This window comes from Diabrotica undecimpunctata, chromosome 5 (assembly GCF_040954645.1).
Source record: "Diabrotica undecimpunctata isolate CICGRU chromosome 5, icDiaUnde3, whole genome shotgun sequence".
Taxonomy (NCBI): Eukaryota; Metazoa; Arthropoda; class Insecta; order Coleoptera; family Chrysomelidae; genus Diabrotica; species Diabrotica undecimpunctata.
Window position 1 is genome coordinate 82263693 of NC_092807.1, and position 23732 is coordinate 82287424.

The window sequence follows — 23732 nt, forward strand, 5'->3', positions numbered from 1 at the left end:
ATTCTTGCAGCTTGTTAGACTAACATTTCTTCAAGAACAGGTAAGTTTGTCCATTTTCAAACTCCTCTTCTGAGTCTATATCCTCAATAGTTTCTATAATATGGTCGTCTATCAAACTCACATCATCATCATCTCGTTATGCCTATGAATCAGTTAAAACGTCCCCATGAAGCCTCAACAGCCATTCTTGTTCCCTCTGGTAATTCATTTTAAACGTATGTCCTAAAATATAATATAAATCAGTACTATAAACAAAAATCAAACAAATCAGTCCTACCTTAAAATGTTACGGCAACTATAACGTCGGTTTGTGGGACTGAATCGTATATAATATTCAAAATTCCTAGTAAACGATCCACACTGACCACTTGCTAAACTACGACTGAATAGACAAAGGCACGTTCGAAAGGTATAGTGAAGTGCAGATTAAAATAAAATTTAGTGGGGCTTAAACTACTGCGAAAATTTAAATTAGTCGGTGCTAGAGACATAATGTTATCAGCGAAAGGTTAAACTTCTTCTTATCCTTCCTTAATTACTATTAACTAATTTACTATTATTAAACAATTACTAACACGATGCTCAGTGGACCAATTACAGACAGCCGCATCACAACTAGCTCAAGATACGGTCAGATTTGTGCTCCCCAAGCTCCCAATTCTAAAGTATTTCTTTAGGATACGATACTTTCGTAAATAAAGAATGAATAGTACAGGGGAAAAGTGTTATCGTAAACGATGCTCTAGAGAGCTGGCAAATTTTGCATGATTATAGCACGGAACGGTTGCACTGGCGCTCCTAAAATATTTCGTCCCAAATCATGGATAAAATAATAGGAGAGAAAAGATATGGCTTAGAAATAAATCGCCTTCGTGAGTTCGAAAATAAAAATCTAACAGGAACGATCAGAGAGATGACTCCGGTCGTGAGAAACAGACACCATCCTGATACTAAACTATATCAAAATCAACTATAACAAACTGGAACAAGCAGTAAATAAGGATCTATCGGAAGTCAGAATAAACTACTACATTTTTATTAATTAGGATTTGGAGCCAAACCGGATAAGTAATATGTGCTAACAAATATATAAAAAAAAGTTGAGGACTGTTCATATATAGTAGAAACCCTCAATTCAGAAGAGTGATATCATAGTTTAAACGCCGAATATCCTCAAATTTAAATGTACACAGCGGCCCTCGAAAACTGCCTGTTTTCTCGATTGCAATTTGCGTTTCCTCATAAGAAATTACAGAATATATAAAGTAGTATATTTATTTGTGCTTCTCTATAGAAAAACTGACCAGGAGTTGTCGTACAGTGTAGCCAAATCTTGTTCACAAGTAGTAATTATGGTCATACAAAACCTGTATTCTTCCACGCAGCGATTATTATCGTCATAAAAATACCAAAAAACATGATTTTTTCAATAGTAAAAATTAAGCACAAACTTGTAATAAAATAAATTTTATTTATATGTTCCGTTTCGTTACGTATTTAAATTTATAAAATAAAAATCGATATTTTAAAACATTATTTTTCAATCGTTTGGCAATGTTGGAATTAGCGAGGGAACTCGGTTTTACAATTCGGATCCAGACATGCAGTAAAACTAGTTTTTATTATTTTTTGCCGAAGAAATGAACGAAGGAAACATTGGTGTTTCTATGGGTAAATAGTGCATGTGTTTTTGTGAGTATATTTTATGTGATAAGTTTGTAAACTTATTGTTGTCAATATTGTTTTATCAATACTATATTGTAGTATTGATAAAACGTGTTATTGATAATAAGAGGGTTATAGTTTGTCGTTTTATAGTAAATATTTAGTTATATTCTTTGAAATTATTGTATATATAGTATATATCCAGATTATTGAAATACAATGGACGAAAAACCGAGTTGTTCCAAGAGAAGACAGCAAAATTCTAATATTGATTCCAAGAATGAAAAGCCGCAAAAGAGACGGAAAATGTTAACGTCCGAAGAGAAGGTAATGATACGAAACGTTTATGAAGGAATTGTCGGCAGAAAAATGGCATTAAACGTTAGCCAAGCGGTCGACATTTGTAGCAGTTTAACAAAAGTATCCGTTAGCTGTATTTATCGTGTACTTAAAAATACATCGGAAAATAAAAAGCAAGAAAAAGGTAAAACTAGAGGTAGGAAAAGCATTGTTTTGGATGACGAGACAAGGAATATTATACGTCGAAAAATTCATTCATTTTATTTTCGGAGTGAAATTCCAACACTGAAAAAAATTTCTCAAGAGCTCGAAAATGATGACTCTTTACCCAAGATATCTCGTAGGGTCTTAATCAGGACCATGCACGAAATGAACTTTCGATACGTAAAACGCAACAGAAAAAGTATGCTATTAGAAAAAAATGAAATTATTCTGTGGAGAAGAAAATATTTAGAAGAAATACGAAAAATTCGCAGCACTGGATGCAAAATATATTATTTGGATGAAACCTGGATTAACGAAGGTCATACAGTTGGAAAAGTTTGGCAAGATTTAAATGTAAAAAGTAAACGCGAAGCATTTATAGAAGACTGGTCTACAGGATTAAAGGCTCCATCAGGAAAGGGACGGCGTTTAATCATCACCCATATAGGAAGTGATACAGGGTTCCTTGATGATGTTTTGCTTCAATTTGAGTCGAAAAAAACAGGTGATTATCGTGAAGAAATGACTTCTGAAGTATTTGAGCACTGGTTTAAGAGAATCTTACCAAAATTGGAATCTGGGTCTGTGGTTGTTATGGACAATGCGCCATATCATAGCCGCAGACTAGAACAATTACCGACGACGGCATGGCGGAAAGGGAGAATTCAAGAATGGCTTACAGAAAAGGGGATTGCATACGAAGAATCAATGCTTAAAATTCAACTACTTGACATTGCACGGTTAAGGAAAAGTGAATATCTTAAATATGTTGTGGATGAAACTGCAAAAGATTATGGTGTTAAAGTTCTGCGTCTACCACCTTATCATTGCGAACTTAATCCCATTAAACTTATCTGGGCGCAAGTGAAAGGAGAAGTAGCACGCAATAACAAAACGTTCAAATTAAACGAAGTTAAGGAACTTTTGATTCAAGCAATCCTCCATGTAACTCCAGAGAAATGGGCTAAATGTATAGGCCACATAATTAAAGAAGAATATCGTATGTGGGAACTTGACACTCATGTCGAAGTTTTACTAGAGCCAATTATAATTACACCAGGTGAAGATAATGACAGCGATAGCAGCACTACATCTTCAGATTTAGACAGCGAATAATATTTTCTAATAGTTTAGTAGGAACATCAGCATAAAAAAACCAAAAACAAAAAAAAAAACGAGAAGAACATGGTAAGTGTGTATAGTGTTTGTGTTAGAATAGAACAATGTTTTGTTACATCCAAAATTATTTTTATTTTGTTTTTATAGAATTTTATTTTCTTTTATAGGATTTTATTTTGTTTTGTTTTATACTGTTTAAGTGTTTTGTTTATTTTATTTAATGGGAAAATATGACTCTTGGCGAACACCCATTTAAAAAAAAGTAACGCGCCACAAGACATACCTCTCGGGTGGTGTGGAAACTGTCTTAAAATTTGTTTTAAAAACATTTTATTGTGTAACTCTTTAAGGGCGGGTCACGTCAAAAGACGTTTTAGCGTAAGTTCCGCGGCAACCGGGTGGCATCAGTAAGCTTTCTGCAAAATTACTTGTTTTTTATAGCTTTTTGTTTGTGGCATTCCGTATTTTTAGGGAGAATGTTGGAAATAAGCCACAATACATATTGTTACGAAAGATTTATCCCATATAGGAAAAGTCCATTGACGAAAAAGATAGTGAAGTTTGAAACGTCAAAAAATTATTAGATACTTGTCAGTTAGTTATATGGTATTCTCATATTGTTGGTGTTGAATAAATTTAATTTTCAAGAAGTGTAACAATGGTGACAGCGGTGGGATAAAGAAAATATTTAGCAGTTGTTAATGGTAAATACAAGATTCACTGAGTTTGACAAAGAAATGGATACGTCCGGACCCCCTGCATGGTTTTTAAAAATGAAAGAAGATGAAGAGAAGCGTAGACAAGAAGAGAAAGCGGAAAATGAGAAGCGTAGGCAAGAACAGGAAGAGGAGAAGGAGAGGCGTAAAAAAATAGAGGTAGAAATCATAGATGGTTTATCCAAAATTCACGAAAATTTTCAGTTAGAGATAGGTCAAATCACTAGTAGAATAGATAAGTTAGAAGAAAAACAAAACAATTTTGAAAATAAAATAGAACAACAACAAAATGATTTGAAATCTAATTTACAAATACAAATAGTTGAGTTAGAAAACAAGATTAATACACAAGCTTCTTTACCTAATGTTTCAGTAACTAACGTCGAATCTAAACAAACAGCTTCATCACCTTCCATAATTGAACCAGGTACAATTGGAACTAGTAAATTTTTAAAACCACCCACATTCAATGGTCAGACCGCATGGGAAACTTATCGTTTTCAATTTGAAGCTGCAGCTAGAGCAAATGGCTGGAATGAAAAAGAAATGGCAGCTTCTTTGGTGGTGTCGCTTCGAGGACAGGCAGCAACCGTTTTGCAATTCCTTCTCCAAGATGCACCCAGTTATACCTCTCTCGTTGAAGCTTTAGAGACAAGATATGGCCAACAGCATCTAAAGCAGGTTTTCCAAAGTCAGCTAAGAATTCGATATCAAAAACATAACGAAAGCCTGCAAGAATTTGAAGCCGACATTAAAAGACTATTGCACTTGGCATACCCCCAGGCACCTAAAGATTTTCTGGGACAAATTGGAATACAGGCATTCATAGATGGACTACAGGATGTTGAAATGCAACAAGCTCTCCGATTACAACATCACAAATCGCTAAATGGAGCGCTAGTCTCAGCCCAGGAGTATGAAGCGGCAAAAGCATTTCAAAATCTCGCCCAAAATTAAGAGAAATAAGATTTCAAGAAAATGAAGAAATCATAACCGCAGATAAACAACAACCTATTTTATCCCAAATTTTAAACATACTGCAAAATCTTCAACAAAAACCTCGAAATGAAAATAGAAGATGTTTTAATTGCGGGAGAATAGGACATTTTCAAAACAATTGCAGAAGCCGATCCCAAACAAGGCGAGAACATCCAAAGTATGAGGCTAGAAGGTCGCCTAGATCGACATCCAGAAGCCCATCACATAGTCCTATTAGAAATACTAGTAGAGATAGGTCTCTAAGAAATCGATCTCCCACAACTGAGCACAGATACGCAAACAATAGCCAGGGAAACGAATAAAAGTCGACACTAAGGGGCGGGCGTCGGCTGTATCTAATAAAAGCCCCCAAATTCCCACTTATACTTTACATAAAAATGAACAGAATTTATTACTTAAGGGCTACGTTGAGAATCAAAAATGCACCTTTATTATTAATACCGGTGCAACCAGATCCTTTATTCGAACCGGATTTCTGAATGAGAAACTACAACCCACTAAAACTAACTTAGTTCTTGAAACAGCTTCAGGCCACACTATTCCGATTCATGGAGAGATAACGGCAACCATACAGATTGGTAACACCTTGATAAAACACATTTTCCTTGTAGCCGATATTAAAGACGAATGCGTTCTTGGGATGGATATTATGCAGAACAAATTTATCATAGATCTTCAAAATAAATTTTTTTTAATTGAAAATGAAGAAATTGTCCTAAATTTGGAAGAATCGGTACCTCAAGTAAGAGTTATAGTAAGCGAGGATACCGAAATTCCTCAAAATTCTGAAAGTATCATCCTGGCGAGACTGAGTCAAAAACCTGAAGGTCTACATTTCGGCGTTGTGGAAAGCGATGAACTAGTTAGTGATGGAATTTTGATAGCCAGATGCCTTATTAATGTAGATGAGATGATTCCAGTAAGGGTTGCTAATTTGTCTAAAAAGCCTTTTAAATTGAAGAAAGAACAACAAATAGCATTCTGTACACCAATAGAAAAAATAAGCAAGTGCGAAAAATATTTAAAAAAGAATACAGCTTCCAGTAACCCAGTTGACGCTAGCCTAGTGAAACAACTAATCAAAAATGTTGACCACTTAACAACTAAAGAATTAAACAAAATTAACGAATTTATTAATGAAAACTACGACATTTTTGAATCCGAGAAATCTACAGGGCGTACTAGTTTAGTTCAACATAGAATTTATACTGAAGATGCAAGACCAATTCGTCAAGCGCCACAGAGATTGCCATTTGCTAGACAAAAAGAAGTTGAAAACATAATACAAGACATGATAAATGCTGATATTATCGAAGAAGCTTCGGGCCCCTGGTGTTCACCAGTAGTCTTAGTAACTAAGAAAGATGGATCTACTCGCTTTTGTGTAGACTACAGAAGATTAAACCAGGTTACACAAAAAGATAGTTATCCGTTGCCACGAATAGATGATACACTAAACACTCTATCAGGTGCTAAATGGTTTTCTACCCTAGATTTAAAAAGTGGCTACTGGCAAGTAGAAGTACATCCTGATGATCGAGACAAAACTGCTTTTTCAACTGGCTGTGGTTTCTACAGGTTTCAGGTTCTACCATTTGGTCTGTGTAATGCTCCAGCTACGTTTGAACGTCTAATGGAGATGGTTTTAAGAGGACTTACCTGGAAAACGTGTCTAGTATATCTTGATGATATAATGATTATGTCCAAAATGTTTGACGAACATCTGAAAAACTTAAGCGAGGTATTTGATAGATTGAGAAATGCCAATTTAAAGTTAAATTATAAGAAATGTTCACTATCTCAAAGAGAGGCATACTATTTAGGACATATCGTTTCAGTAGAAGAAATTAAAACTGATCCAGAGAAGATTTCAGTTATTAAAGATTGGCCTAAACCAGGAAATAAAAAGGAAATTAGAAGTTTTCTTGGACTCTGTTCATATTACCGAAAATTTATTAAAGATTTTGGCCGCATAGCTAAGCCCCTTTATCGACTAACCGAAAACAACATTGAATTTGACTGGACACCGGATTGTCAAAATGCTTTCATAGATTTAAAAAAACGACTTACAACAGCACCAATTCTAGCATATCCACGAGAAGATAGTAAATTTCTGTTGGATTGTGACGCATCTCAGCATGGTATTGGCGCAGTATTATCACAAGAACAGGAAGGCGAAGAAAAAGTTATTGCATATTTTAGTAAAACAATGGGAAAGGCTGAAAAGAATTATTGTGTTACCAGAAAAGAGCTCCTAGCTATTATAAAAGCCCTAGAACATTTTCATACTTTTCTTTATAACAGAAATTTTATAGTTAGAACTGACCATAGCGCTTTACAGTGGCTAATGAATTTTAAGAAGCCAGAGGGACAAGTGGCTCGGTGGTTAGAGAGACTCCAACAGTATAACTTCGACGTAGTACATAGAAAAGGGCGTCTCCATAACAATGCCGATATTCTTTCTAGGCGACCCTGTTTGGAACGACAATGCCAGTACTGTAAAAGACTTGAAGAGAAAGAGAACATAACCGAAGAAGTAAGTCTCCAGGTAACCACAGTTATACAAGAAGAAGATAATCATCAGACTTCCCTGGAAAACCTTAAAAAGAGTCAAAAGAAAGATAATGACTTAAAAGTCATACGAGAATGGCTTAAAAATGGAGTAAGACCTATTTGGCAGGAAATAACCAAATACAGTGGAACTATAAAAGCGTACTGGGCTCAATGGGAATCTCTGTATCTTTCCAATGGTCTATTATATCGGAAGTGGGAAAGTCCCGATGGAGTACGTATAGTTCAACAATTGGTACTGCCGAAATCACACATTAAAAGTGTGTTGCAAGAACTTCATAGCAGCCTTTCTGGAGGACATTTTGGAGTCAAAAGAACATTGGCCAGAGTTCGAAACAAATTTTACTGGATCAATTGTCGCCGAGATGTAGAAGATTGGTGTAGGAAATGCGATTTATGTAATGGTAAAAAAGGTCCTAGAACAAGAAGTCGTGGTAAAATGGCACAATATCTTTCCGGAGAGCCTTTTGAACGACTTGCAGTGGATATTCTTGGTCCACTTCCGATGACAGAGAGAGGGAGCAAGTACTTAATGGTAGCAATGGATTATTTTTCAAAATGGCCTGAAATTGTACCCCTTCCTAATCAAGAAGCGACTACAGTAGCAGAAGCATTTATAACACACGTCGTATCAAGACATGGAGTTCCTTTAGAGTTACATTCTGATCAAGGACGAAATTTTGAATCAGAATTATGGCAAGAATTAATGAAAATCTTGGGTATTAAGAAAACTCGCACTACGCCACTCCATCCTCAATCAGACGGAATGGTCGAAAGACATAATAGAACCGTTTGTCAATACCTTTCAATGTTTGTCTCTGATAATCAAAAAGATTGGGATAGTTTAATTCCTCTATTCCTGTTAGCCTATAGAAGTTCCGAACATGAAGCAACTGGTTATTCTCCATCAATGATAATCACCGGAAGAGAAATGAAGCTTCCTCAAGATCTTATTTTCGGAAGATTGCCCCCCTGCGAAGAAGAACGTTCATTCCCGACCTACATTGAAAATTTGAAAGAAAAATTAGAAAAAGTCTACGAATTTGCTCGTAAAAGTTTGAAGCTTCAAAGTGATAAAGCCAAGGCTAGGCTCGACATACATGCTACTGGTACAACTTTCGCAAGAGGTGACCCAGTATGGTTATACAATCTCACACGTAAGAAAGAACTTTGTCCGAAACTTCAACGAAACTGGGAAGGCCCATACACCGTCCTGCAGAAAATAAATGATCTAATCTATCGTATCCAGTTTTCCGCTAGAAGTAAACCCAAGGTAGTTCATATCGAGAGACTAGCTCCATACCATGGAACTAATCCACCTCGTTGGCTTCAATCGATTCCCGATAGTCCAGTTATTCGAGGCGAATAACTATAAAAGAGGAAGCAGTGTTACGAAAGATTTATCCCATATAGGAAAAGTCCATTGACGAAAAAGATAGTGAAGTTTAAAACGTCAAAAAATTATTAGATACTTGTCAGTTAGTTATATGGTATTGTCATATTGTTGGTGTTGAATAAATTTAATTTTCAAGAAGTGTAACAATATATTTACATGTTTATTTTACTGACGTTTCGATCTCTATTACAGAGACCGTTTTTAAAGTTAAGAAAAAAAAAAGAAAATAATATAAGAATATATAAATATATAATAATAAACAAATAAAATAAATATAACTATAATTTATATCTTTGAAAACGGTCTTTGGATATAGAGATTGAAACTTCAGTAAAAACCGGATAAATATATTGTGGCCTATTTTGAACAATAATATTTAAACAATATAATATAATTAACGTTGAAATAAAAGTGAGTGAACGCCACTGGATTTTCATACGTCTTTCCCCACTTCTACGCCTTTAAACGATGACTCACTCTCCCAAATAGTGAAAATAGAGTTTAATAAGATCTATGGAGCGCCTGTGAGGGGAAGCGGACTTAAATGTAGTAAATCCAAGTGCTTGATAAAGAGAAAATCTAAGTTTGTAAGGTATATAAGTCCGAGATATTTGTACTAAATACTCTATAAAAACTCCTCAATAGAGATATTAGTGACGGTATATTAATGAAAATTTAGACATGTCAGGGACAGTATGCATATAGAGTAGGATTTTCTGCCAAGAGGCGATGAGTGCATTTCTATAGATAAATTCGAGGGAGTTGTGGCGTTGGGCTACCGCTACGTTAGCCCAACCGATTCTCCATGTTCGATCTTCTAAAAACTAGAGATGGTACATTTTTAATTTAATAAATAAATTTAAGTTGGGTTGAGGAAAGTTGCGTTCTACATTTACTAATGTCCTCAATAACTAAACAATTAATTCTTATTTTCTATTTACAACTCGTTTTGAAAACAAGATTTGTATTGTTTATACAACGTCACAAATGTGTACATAAGCACCATATTTTTATAAAAACTCTACTTTCATGCTTATCAATATATTTCCTATTTCAAGTTTTGGAATTAAACTAGATTCTAATCAAACACATGTAAAAATTAAATTTAACGTGAATATTTAAAAATTTCTGTGTAAAAGACAAAAAAAAATTAAAAGAAATGTCAGTAAACTTTTTCTTTAATTTCAAGTCTTCTCATCTTTACAATATCATCATTACATTACTTACATTATCGTTATCCCTACGTTATGTTTACCTAATAGTTACAATAATATTTACATAATCATCACTTACATAAAAAAATACAAACGAGAAAAAATTTATAGCAGCTGGATATTTAATGTCAATTCTTATTACTAAATAGTAGTTTTCTTAACGGTTTCTACGTAAAATTAACCACTTTTTAAAACTATGTAGAATTTTAGGACTATTTATTTTTGATTCACCTCTATACAGTTTGACATTTTCCTTATGAATGACTAGGTGTTTATCATTTGTTTTTACAATAATGGTAGGTGTTTTATTCTCAATACCGCTATATGGACATGAAAATAAAGGGTTTTGTTTTAAATTCGACCCGTTCTTAACTGATACCTTTTTCCTGGTTTATATATGTTAATTTGCACATTGTGGCACCGTATTTTTTTCTAACTTATTTTGACCCGGTTTGTCTTTCTCTGCCTTCTTTATCGGCTACTTGTATTCTGTATTTTAGTTTTATGGAATAATCGTCAAAGTTTAACACAGGTTTCATTTTTGTTTGTATATTTTTAGACATTATACACGTTTCTCCGAACACCAATTCCAATGGTGTGTAACCTGTTGCTAAGTGTACTGATATGTTGTACGAAAAAATTAGTATTGTACCCACGTAATCCATAGAGATGGAAAACCAGAAGGTTTTTCAAGGTTTCCAGAGGGTTTTCCAAAAGGTTTTCCAAAAGACCACAAGGCAGACCCCTAAAAGATGGAGGAATAGCTGGCAATCAACATCGCAAGTACTATTTTGTTTCCGGTCTGATTTAATAGTACTTGCGATGCCTTAAGGCCCAACATACAAAAAGAGGAAGAGGAAGAAGTACTCCAATTTGTCAGAAGTTTTAAAACTTGAATTTCGAGATACGAATTAAAATGTAGTAAAAGTATTTTCTAAATTTCCAATTATCTTGTAGTCATACACGAGATCCACAGTTTAGTTGCTCTATTTGTAACAGTGATTTAACCCACGGTTTTGTACTGAAGCGAAACATGGGTTTTGAGCAAAAATCAAAAAAGTATACTGAACCTATGGGAACGGAGTGTTTTAAGAAATATATTGGGAGAGTAAAAGACTATAAAGAAGTTGGAGGAGACAAAGAAATGCAAATATCGGAAAGCTATACGGGAAACTAGAGATGTGCCAGATTGTCAACACAAAGAGACTTAGATAGTTGCGCCATTTTACGACAATCGCAGACGGTAGGTGGAAAGAAGAGAAGAGGACGACTACAAAAAAAAGGCTAAAAGCGTGTAAGGAAGACCTAAAAACAATTAAGATAACAAATTAAAGAACTGCAGCCATTGACAAATTGAAAAAAAAATGGAGAAAGAGTCGAAAAATTTTAAGCCATGTATCTCTAGGGCCTATTGAGCTATATATATATATATATATATATATATATATATATATATATATATATATATATATATATATATATATATATATATTTATATATGTATATATATATTAAAATTAAAATTAAAATATATATTAAAATTAAAGTATATAAAACGAAACGTTCATCATCATTTTGGCTTTACAACCCTGTGTGGGTCCTGGCCTACCCAAGAATTTTTCTCCAGTCGTCCCTATCCATCGCCTTCCTCCGCCAAGCACGTATTTCCATATTTCTCATGTCTTCATCGATGTTATCTAGGAATCTTGTTCTGGGTCTTCCTCTCCTTCTTTGACCAATAGGTCTATCAAGGAGCGTTTTTCTAGCTGGGTCGGTTTGCTCCATCCGCATTACATGGCCTACCCACCTCAGACGTCCTATCTTTATGTGTTTTACGATATCTGGTTCCTGGTATATCCTATAGAGTTCGAAGTTGTATCGTCTTCTCCAGACACCATTTTCATTTACCGCTCCATAGATGCACCTTAGTATTTTTCTTTCGAAACATCCTAACATGCTTTCATTGCTTTTTGTTAAAGTCCAGGTTTCTGAACCATATGTTAGGACTGGGCGTATTATTGTTTTGTAGAGTTTTACTTTTGTATTTCTTGATATAACTGTAGATTTAAAAAGGAGATTAAGCCAAAAATAGCATCTATTAGTCGTGCAAATTCTGCGGTTTATCTCTGCGGTAGTGTCATTTTCAGTATTGACGAGCTAAATTGACGAAACGTTTCCGCTAATATATGGAACAGTAACATCTAGCTTTGTTTCTTATTCTTATCTGACTGAGACCTTAAAGATTTACAGTGTGAAAGATTTTCAACCCTTTTTATTATTTTATCACTGCATATGCATATATATATATATATATATATATATATATATTTTATATCACGAAACACCTTTTTGACTTTTTTTAAAAATTAAATTTTTTTCAAAATACAATAAACAAAGTTACGTGTTACAAATTTGATTATACTGTACTTAAGACTAAAGAAAAAAGAACAAATATAAAGAGCGACAAGTGCTTTAATAATATTAAAAACTGCTGACTCAGTGGGAACATGCAAAAACCTTGGGTCCCGCTGACTCTGCATGTGTACGGATCCTTATCGGCTCTGGTACTTGGAAGTAGAAACCTGATACCCTGGGAATCATCGTGGTCAGCAACATTAGTTGGTACAATGCATATAACAGCTCCCTCTTTTAGATGAAAGTTGATGCGTGGCAGCAACTTTTAGACTGTTTGTTTAATGGTATTCAGTTGGATCTGCTCTTCTTCGTCTATGGATTCGCTTAGGTGAATACTGGGTCTTCGTCTTGGAAGGATCTTCCTCCAATTCCTGGAGAAGGCTGTCACTGGGTGTCTTGGTGGAGAGGGCGGATGGTCATTGTCGTTGGTATTGCCAATTCCTATCGTGTATCTTCTCTTGGATCGGCATTTACATATGACATAAAGAACAACAAGAGTCACAATGACGACTATTGTTAAGATCGTGAACCAGCTCAGGTGTTTGTTGACGAATGGTTCATTGATTAGTTTGTCAAGTTCTTCGGAATACTGATTGAGTTTGTGATGGGCTATCTCGAGGTCTTCAGTATTGATTTTGCTAAGCTTTAGTGGTTTTAAGTCGGGAAGATGGATCTTATCTGGGAAGTGTTTGCAGCAGTTGAATGGTATTTGGACTGGGTGACTTCTGTAAATAACATTGTCATGAACGTCGATTCATTTTTGAGAGTGTACTCTTGTACTTCCAATAAAGGCAACGCACGTGGGTTGTAGTTTGAGTACATGATTGGTGTGGATGATTTCTGATTTGACGTCTCTGGATTCACATTTGATGGTAATAGGCAGTGGGTCAGAAACTGTTATGAGCCACAGGTTCATGTTGATCTTCTGGACGTTGTAATCTTTGGCGAATACTACGGAAGTCTGGCATGTTCTGGGAAGACGTTCTTGTCGTTTGAGAAGTTGGGCTTCGCATATGGCATCGCTGTCGATCGGATATGGAAGTGTGTTGTGTGTAACAGATCTTGGTTCGGGCTTGCAAAGTTTTGCATGACTCAAGACTATTTATTGTAAGGTATAATAATGAATCATCGTTTCGCGCAATATATTTATGCGTTGTTATTAATATTGAATGAACACCTGTTCGATTATCCAGTATTGGTATTGGATAGAGACGATATAAAGTATATTGTTCTGCATCAGTTAAATTAATATTTAAAACGAATACAATTCTTGTGTCTAGTTGATAGGCTTGTAATTCGATAATATCTAGATATTGAGCTAGATTTGAAGTGTAGATCGATAATGGAAGATTATTTTTTTGTAATGATTGTGATATATGCCTAAGCGATTCAATTAAGTCAAACGGGGTGATGATTGAACTATGTAATATTTTTAATCGAGCAAAGGTTATGGCATTTACTATATCATTTAAAGAATCTTCGATAAATCAATAGCTTTCCATTAGTAATTCACAAAAGTTTAGTATATCGATTTGAGATTGATAGAATTTTAATTGGTCAGAGATATCCATTATTGACTCTCGAATTTCTTTAATATTATCGTTAAATGTTTCCTCATCTATTTGTAATTTTCGGATTGTGTTGTTAAAGTTCTTAATAACAGAAGTGGTAACCGATATTTGATTTTTTAATAGGTTTTCGATTTGATACTCATCGCGGGTTATTTTATTTATACATTCATTGAAATATTCTCCATCTGACGAATCTAAGTTTCCGGTAATTGATTTCCATATCGAACCTATTCCGTTAATAAGCCCACGTTTCTCTCGGAATGTCTATTGTTTCGTATCAGCCATTATCTCTGTATATTTGAGATTAACAGAACTAGAGATTTGTTTAAGAAGACTTATGTGAGTTTGGACTTCGGATTTGAATGCCAGCATTCGAGGTACATCTTCTTCAATAGTATCTAATAGATTTTCCAAGATTTTGTCGTTTTTGTCGATAACGTCTCTGATTGGTTGCAGGTCTTTATATACAAGGAGGGTCCATTTGTCGTTTGAAATTTTGAGATGGGTTTCTTCATGAAAAAAGATTCCAATGGTGTTGTTGATTAGGGTTAACGTATACTGGGAGTGGATGACTGGAATCAGTCTGAGGAATCTGAAAGAAAATTACTCATGATAGGGTTTTAGTCTATCAACATTCACTTTCATTGTTCTATTGGTTTGGGTATTTAATAAAGTAGCAGAATTTATGTGGATTTCTTGGATTTCGAAAGGGCCATTAAACTTATTTTGGGCTTTGTCTTTAATTTGCGATTCCTTGACGTAAACCTTATCGCCTATCTTATATTCTGGAGGGTTTGGTGACACATGTTGATAGAATCTTTCTTTAGCCTTTTCTTTTTGTCTTTCTGTCTTGGCTCGTGCCACTTTATAGAAATATTGCATACGATTACTTAAGTCTCTAACGTACTTTGATATAAGGATTTTCTCGTTGTAAAGTATTTCGGGTGGTCTAAAAGAAGTATGTCCAAAAATGAGTTCATACGGTGTAAATCCGTGAGTTTTGTTTTTTGTGTTATTGTAGCAAATAACTGCATAGGGTAAAACATTGAACGGATGTTCGTCGGGATTTTCAGCTTGATTAGCTCTTATCATTTCGCTTAGGGTTGCGTGAAATCTTTCAATAGAACCGTTAGATTGTGAATGTCCCACACTCGAGAAGGTTAGTTTTATTTCGTACAATTCACAAAGATCCTTCATCAAAGCATTGTCGAATTCACGTCCATAGTCACAGTGTATGCGTAATGGTGTGCCATAGTGTTGGAAAAAGACAATAAGATTATTGACGACTGATTTAGCTGTTTTGTCTTCAAGGGGATATGCCTGTGTGAACTTAGTGAGCTCGTCTCTGATAGTTAGGGCATCATTTCTGGTAGGGTATTCGAAAAGATCTATGTTAATTCTTCCGAATAGTGTTTTAGGTGTTTCGGTGATGACTAACGGGTTACTTAAGTTTTTTCTACAGATCTTTACTTTTTGACAGATTTCGCAGTTTTTTATAAAATTTTCTACATCCTTTGTGATACCTTGCCAATTATACTTTTCTTTTATTCTTCGTATAGTCTTATTTATACCCCGATGGAGATTGCTTTTACCATGGTGATAATGATCTAGTATTTGGGGTATTTCATCCTGTTCCGGAGTTTTAATAACATCTTGACAAATTCTTAATTTTATTTCTTTATCGGCAAAGATAAATGAAAATATTTCTAGAATTGGTAATTCTAGTTGATTTTCGACGTAATAGATGTGCGATAGGTTAAATTCATTTTGTGCGACATAAACGATATAGAATAGGTGTTGTACTACCGTTTCGGGATCAAAAGGAACGGGAATGATAAAATATTTCCGATTTTTGATAGTTTTACTGCCCAATATGTTGATCTTTGACAAGTTAAAATCTATGTTGTGTTCGTCAAAGACGTCGTCTAATACTTTATGATGTATCTCTTCCATTTTATTTTGTCTAAGAAAGGTGATGATATTCTTATGTGATTTGTCCAGTTGATCGTTAGATATTTTAATTTTAGAGTAATCAATGAGTGATTTAGTTTTATACAGTTCGACAAATCTATTAAAATGTTCAGTGATTTCTTCAATCATTGATTTCATTTAGCTCTTCGTCAGATTTCGTATCATTCGAAGCTAATACTGATATTTTCTTATGAAAATTCGCACATTCTTTAAAATAATTGATTTTAATTCGAGAAAAGGCGTCTGCATTTTTGTTGGTTTTTCCCTGTTTATGAATGATTTTATAATTGTATTCCTCAAGCTTGAGGCGCCATCTAGCTAGTCTGCTTCCAGGGTCTTTTATAAAAAATAACCAGGTAAGTGGATGGTGATCAGTTACTAGGGTGAATTTTCTTCTAAACAGATAGGGTCGGAAATGTTTTACAGCCCATACGATGGCAAGAAGCTCTCGCCCCATGGTCGAATATCGTGTTTCAGCATTACACAGGGTACGTAAAGCATATGCTATAGGTAGATCCTTTCCAATGGGGCCTTGGGATAATATAGCGCCGATGGCAAATCCACTTGCATCTGTTGTGAGAACAAATGGTTCCTCAAAGTTTGGATAGGTCAGAATCGGGTCAGAAATTAAAGCGTTTTTCAAATCTTCAAAAGCTTGCCTGCAATCTGGATCAAAATTAAAGGAAACGTCTTTTTGGAGTAGTCTAGTGAGAGGTTTAGAGAGTTTGGCAAAATTGGGGATAAAACGACGATAGTAACCGGCTAGACCTAGGAAAGATTTTATGTCTTTCGGTGTTTTCGGTTCAGGAAATCATTTAATACAGTTGACTTTTGAAGGGTTAGGCTTGACGCCATCTTGGGTAATGAGATGTCCGAGATATGCCACCTCTTTCCTGAAAAATTCACATTTATCAGGCTGGATTTTAAGATTAGCCTTTCGAAGAAAGAAAACTTCAGTAAGACGGGAAATGTGCTCGTGAATGGTAGGAGAGTATACTATAATGTCGTCTGTGTAGACAAGACATCGTTCGTTCAAAATACCTAAAAAAATATTGTCCATGACACGCTGGAATGTGGACGGTGCATTTTTAAGTCCAAAAGGCATGCGAGTAAATTCATAGTGTCCGTTTTCAACGGAGAAGGCTGTTTTAGGAATGTCATTGGGATCGATTTCGATCTGATGAAACCCGGAAGCAAGATCAAGAGTTGTTAAATATTGACACTTTCCAAGCTGGTCTAAGAGATCGGAGATATTAGGAAGAGGGTATTTATCGTCAATGGTACATTCATTGAGCTTGAGGTAGTCTATTACTACTCGCCATTTTTGTTCTCCAGAAGAGTCCATTTTTTTTGGGAACAACCCAAACAGGAGATGACCAAGGAGAAGTAGAGGGTCGGATGATACCTTCGTTGACCATCTTATTTACTTGAGATTTTACTTCCTCTTTGTGGACCTGAGGATATCTGTATGATTTCGTAAAAATGGGTTTGGCGTTATTAGTCTTAATTTGATGTTTAATCTCACTGGTAAAAGTGAGAATGTCTCCCTCTAAGTAAAATATGTTTTCATAATTTAAGCAAAGATTTGTAATAAGTTCTTGTTCTTCCTCGTTAAGATGTTCTGTTCGAAGTCGATATTTGATTTTGTTGGTACGGTCAATTTTATCAGAACAATAATTTACCAAGTTATCGTTAGATTGGAAATTTAGGATAGGATAGTTTGAATAAGGTTCAATTACGATATCGGAAAAATCGATAGTTTTGGGAATTGCGTTTGCATTTACTATGGATGTTAGAAATTCTCCTTTTTCATTTACGTGTACTAATGCGTTGGAGATATGGACTTTATCTTTTTCTTTTTTGTGCAAAATTGCATCTGTATTTGACAGATGACATGTTAACTTGAATATTTGCTCGGATCTGGGATCTATTTTAATTTGGTTAGGGGGTTCGTTGTTAAGCGAATCAGTTTCTACTTTGTAGAGAGGTAATGTTTTAAAGTTTGTGATAAGTTGTTTGTTTTTTATGTCTATTGTACATTCGTAATGTTCTAAAAAATCAAGGCCTAAGATTCCATCGAAATAAATATTTAAATTATGGATAAACACCTTATGGGGGTTTCCTACTTGAAACGGGACTAAAGTTGATTCAGTGACAAAAACCTTTTGGTCTGTAATACCTTGTATTGTAATTTTTTCGGGAAAACGTGATTTGAAATTTTTCGCGGTATATTCTTTAAAGATAGAGATACCAGCACCGGTATCGATAAGTAATTTAAATGTATTCGATGCGTCTTTTATATAGTACAGGTTTTTAGAGTTTACAGCAAGAAGAGGGCTTAGAGAAAATTCTGTTCTGGAAAGTTCAGAGATGGGTGCATGTCGTCCAAATTTAGAGTTTGAATCTGATTCTGTATTTGAGACAAAGATTCGTTCATTAAACTGGCATTGTCTGGTGGGTGGTTCTGGTTCGGGACTGCGAGAAAATCCTGATAGTCTTGGCTATCAATTAAATCGAGTGATTGATCGAATGAATGGTAATAATCAGGAGGTGAATAATTATTATCAGAGAAATCTTCGTATTGATAGCTTTCATCTGGAGCTGAAGTATAGTCATTAATATAGTATATATAGTTATACATAGTTAACGAAATGAGCTCTGTGCCTATCGTTTGAAAAATTAGGATTCTTATGGATTACAGAAGCGCGTACTTGTGAATTATTTTGATTTGGTGCAAATTGAGGTCTTTGTTGGTTATTGGGTCTATTGTTTTGGAAATTATTATTTGAACTGAAAGTTGGTCTCTGAAAGCCATTGTTTTGAGAGTTATTGAAGTTTTGATTGCTATTAAAATTTCGGGAACCGTTAAAATTATGGGAATTATTGGAATTTTGCGAGTTATTTTGAGATTGTCGAGATCGTCATTCGTTGAACGAGTGGCCCATACGTCCACAAAACGTGCATCTATGTGGTTGAAGGTTTGGTCTTCTGATGGGTTGATTGTTTTGATTGGGTTTTGGAGGATTGGGTCGATTGATTTTCTGTACTTCGAAATAGGATAATTGTAACTCTCTTCTGATGCGGACTTGAGCTTCAAGAAGGTCTTTTGGATTACTAGCGCGAATGATGTGAGCGATCTTTGGATCGAGGCCGGTCAATAATGTATTAAGCACCATTGATTCGACTAAAACAATTTGGGCCTGTTTCTCTACAGTAGAGAGGTTTGATTTTTGTATGTTGGCATGCATTTTTGCATTAAGGACTTGGACACGATTGAGGAATGTAAAAGCCGATTCATTCAGAAGTTGTTTGACTCTATGTAAATCTTGTATCAAAGAAGATAGGTCTCTAGTGTCCCCAAAATGAGAAGTAAGAAGCTGTTTGATTTCTAGATACGATAATGGATTTCTTGAACTTATAAGTTGTGCTGCTTTACCACGTAATTTATTTTTTATGTGAATTACTAATAGTTGTTTTTGATCGCGAGTAGACATATTGTAGGCATAATCACAAGCATTTAAACATGTGTGTAAAAATATTTGATCGCCTTCAAATTCGGGCACGATAGAAAATACTTCAGATAATTTATAAGGTTCTATTTCAGGCTGGTTCTCATTTCGAGAAGCAGGACGAGGAGTGTTGCCGTTATCGTTCATGGTGGTCAAGAAATCAATAAACGAAATAGAAAAATAAAAAGGAAAAAATAAAAATATAAGATTATGGATTGTTTAACTAAATAATTAATCAAATAGAAATATCAAATAATAAATCAAAATATAAAAAAAAATAATAAATCAAAATATCCGAAAAGTATTTTTCTAAGACAGTGTCTAATTAGCTTAATAATCGACAAAAATAATCGTTTAATAAAAATAAAAATTGACGATTTGCAGAATAATCGCCAAGTATATAATTATTGAAGCAACTATCAAAAATATTCAATTAATATTGGAATATCGAACAGTATGGTATAAATAATATGGTATAAAATAAAAATTATATTCGAGATGATTCAATATTAGACTTACATTAGTTCCAAAAACATCAAGTCGTCTTTTTCTCGACAGCTGTTCTACCAGGGGCTTCACTTGGTGTTCCTTCCGTAGATTACTGCAAAGTTAGGACGCCGCTGCTTTTTGGAGATTATTGGTTCTTTTCTGATTAAAGGATTAGAATCCACCATTGTCAGTTAGTTCTTCCTTGTTCTGCCAACGTTCCAGATCCTACTGACTTTTGCGCCACTTTTTATATCACGAAACACCTTTTTGACTTTTTTTAAAAATGAAATTTATTTCAAAATACAATAAACAAAGTTACATGTTACAAATTTGATTATACTGTACTTAAGACTAAAGAAAAATGAACAAATATAAAGAGCGACAAGCGCTTTTATAATATTAGAAACTGCTGACTCAGTGGGAACATGCAAAAACCTTGGGTCCCGCTGACTCTGCATGTGTACGGATCCTTATCGGCTCTGGTACTTGGAAGTAGAAACCTGATACCCTGGGAATCGTCGTGGTCAGCAACATTAGTTGGTACAATGCATATAACATATATATATATATATATATATATATATATATATATATATATATATATATATATATATATATATATATATATTGTTATGATGTATTGGGTATTTGAATGATGAGCAATGAGTATTTTAATAATATAGGGTTTTTATTGCGGTTCTCAAAGAATTAGTTTGTAAGTACTTTTTTAGATTATCTTTATTATAACTATTATGAAACACACATATATATCTAACCTAGCCAATGTAAATTTAAAATAAACTATCTTTAAATTGATACTCTTATAAAACTAATTAAATTCTATAGACAATGTAAAATTTAAACAAACTATCTTCAAAATTGAAATTGTTATGACATTAACTAAATTATATTAACAAAATTTTGTACCTTTCTTTCACTGAATGCCTAAATGAACTGTTTTCCACTATATAGATTCTAATCACCACTGAATGTCTTCGTACTTCAGTTATCCTTCAATCTGTTATCCAATTATCAGCTTCTACCAATCTAAGATATATTTTTCTTCACCAGCATTTATAAACCACCAAGCAAACCAGCAAAACAGCATTTATATTTATTCTTCTTTTCCATATACCAATATCCAATTATTATAAGTTGATTTATACTAATCTCCAATCATAATATAATTTTAATTCCTTCCAATATTCTTCTAATATACTTTTTTAATCTTCAATAATTATTTGTGTATAATTATAAATGTGCATAATTTTTAATCTTCATTTAACTCACTATATTAAACAATTGGACTATTTGTATCTGATTGACTGTCTTGAAAATTCTGAACAATTGACTTCACTAACTTAATGAGTTTATCTTCTACTAACTTTCATAATAAAACTGGCCATCTTGAATCCAAATCACGGGTATTTATATCTTTTCAATCTTCCAGAACCATCTGGTAAGAAATCATGTTCGATTTAGTTCTATTTCTTCTATATGGATGTTCTCGAAAAAAGTATCTGTTCGATCCACTGACATAATCATTATTTCAGAATGTTCCAACATAAACAAAGGTCAAATTCTGCATTCTGGAGAATTCGTTAATGTTCTATTGATAATTTTGTTGACATTTAGGCTTTTCAGATCAGAATAAACATTTAAATCATTAAATATATATAAATTAAACATTTTAAACTAACATTATTATTATAACCCCACTTTATATTCCTAAAAATTCTTAATTTCTGTCAGTCACTTACTGTATAGTTGGTTGCCTATGCACATGGCTCACTTAAATATATTTACAACATTAAAATAAAACTTTTTACAATTATTATATGCTAATTTCTTAAAAATTCTCTCACATAAATAATTTTTATTAAATTTTCTAGTATATAACTTATTAAAATAACCAAATATCTAATATTATCTAATGTATAACTTATAAATTAATTTTTTAAATAATATCATTTCAACACCCCAAAATTAAATTTAAAATAAATAATTTACTTATTATTTTTTTAAATATTAATTTTCTTATCTACATACCTTAGTAATTATAATAAATGAAATAATTTAATTTCCTATTTTAATTGTTCTATCAAATACATCCCTGTTCGCTGTCTATGTCAAACTGTCATGTCAAATGGAGCAATTGAAAATGGAGGCTATCAGAAAATAAACATATAATCTAATCATCTATTATTGTGTTATGTTTATTTATAAACAAAATCTAGGAATTATTTCCATTCAACAGGCTTTCATCCATATGAATTGGTAAGTTTTACACTATTTATAAAGACATTTACACAATCAATTCTGTATCTAACCCCAAATTATGATTTTTAGGGTACCAAACAATTTCCATATGTACAAAATTCAACAAGTATGATGTCAAATTTATTCACAACAATGAAATCTGCCATCTATCTAACAAATCAAGTCTATTGAATAAAATGGATATATCAGTAAGCTGTTAGTGTTGTTATATTTGTGTTAAAGGTATAGAAAACATTATTCAATCTCTTCATGATATTGAAAAATGTCGTTGATATGAAACATGCCTCTTAGTCTGTTCTCTGCATCTATTAACACATAACTATTTAGTCCATTCTGATTTTCAATTGTATATGGACCTTCAAACATTGGTTGTAATTTCTTACAACGGTTTTCTTTAACATTACTTTTTCTAAGTGAACGAATTAACACTAGGTCTCCTTTTTGAAATGTGATTGGTTTTTATATATTTCGATTTTGTCTTCTGATATATTTTTCAGCTTTCCTCCTAATTCGGTTATTCACTTTCTGCATTACTTGTTCTAACATATCCTGATTATATTCACTAATCCACTTTCTGTTTCCTATATGGCCAAACATTAAATATTCTGGTACTTCCTCTGTATTCAAATTATGTGTATTATTTAAAAAATATTCTACTTGTGATATATGTTGCTGCCAAGTTTCATGTTGATTTTGGCACAGTATCCTTAAATATTTTATAACTTCTTTAATATATCTTTCTGCAGGATTTGCCTCAGGATGTCTGATACTTGTAAAATGAATGTTGATTCCCTTTTTCTCACAAAATGTCCGAAATTTTTGGTTGTTAAAATATGTAGCATTATCTATTATGCAATTTCTAAATGGTCCTATTTCTTCGAAAAATTGATTAATATATAATTTTAATGTTTTAAGCAAGTTTTTTTTTACTTTTACATACTGAATAATGAATTCACATTTGCAAACAACGTACACACACACACACGCAGTGATCAACCCTGCCCCTAGGAACATGTGCACACCAATGTAAGAATGGGATCCACATGTCCGAAGATCAAACCGGTCACACCTCGCTAGTCGAAGTGGTACCTATCTGACCCCCAGGCTTTTCCACCACCCCTCCTCATCGTGTGACTTACGTGAGGAGGCTTATGATCTGAAATTTACTTAAGATGCCCTGGGTAATAGGACATCCTCGGTTTTTAGTGAATGTGGTTATGCCACCTAACTGTAGGGGTAGCCACATCTAGGCTTTTCTCCCTATTTACTTTACTGACTCAATTGATTTTACTCTAGCTTTACGTCGGGACTTG

General features: G+C 33.8%; 1 protein-coding gene across 3 annotated transcripts in view; it reads left to right on the forward strand.

Annotated features, from left to right (window-relative positions):
* LOC140441419 (27 kDa hemolymph glycoprotein-like) overlaps window positions 1-23732 on the forward strand; it is a 106711-nt gene that overhangs the window by 27991 nt on the left and 54988 nt on the right. The window lies entirely within an intron of this gene.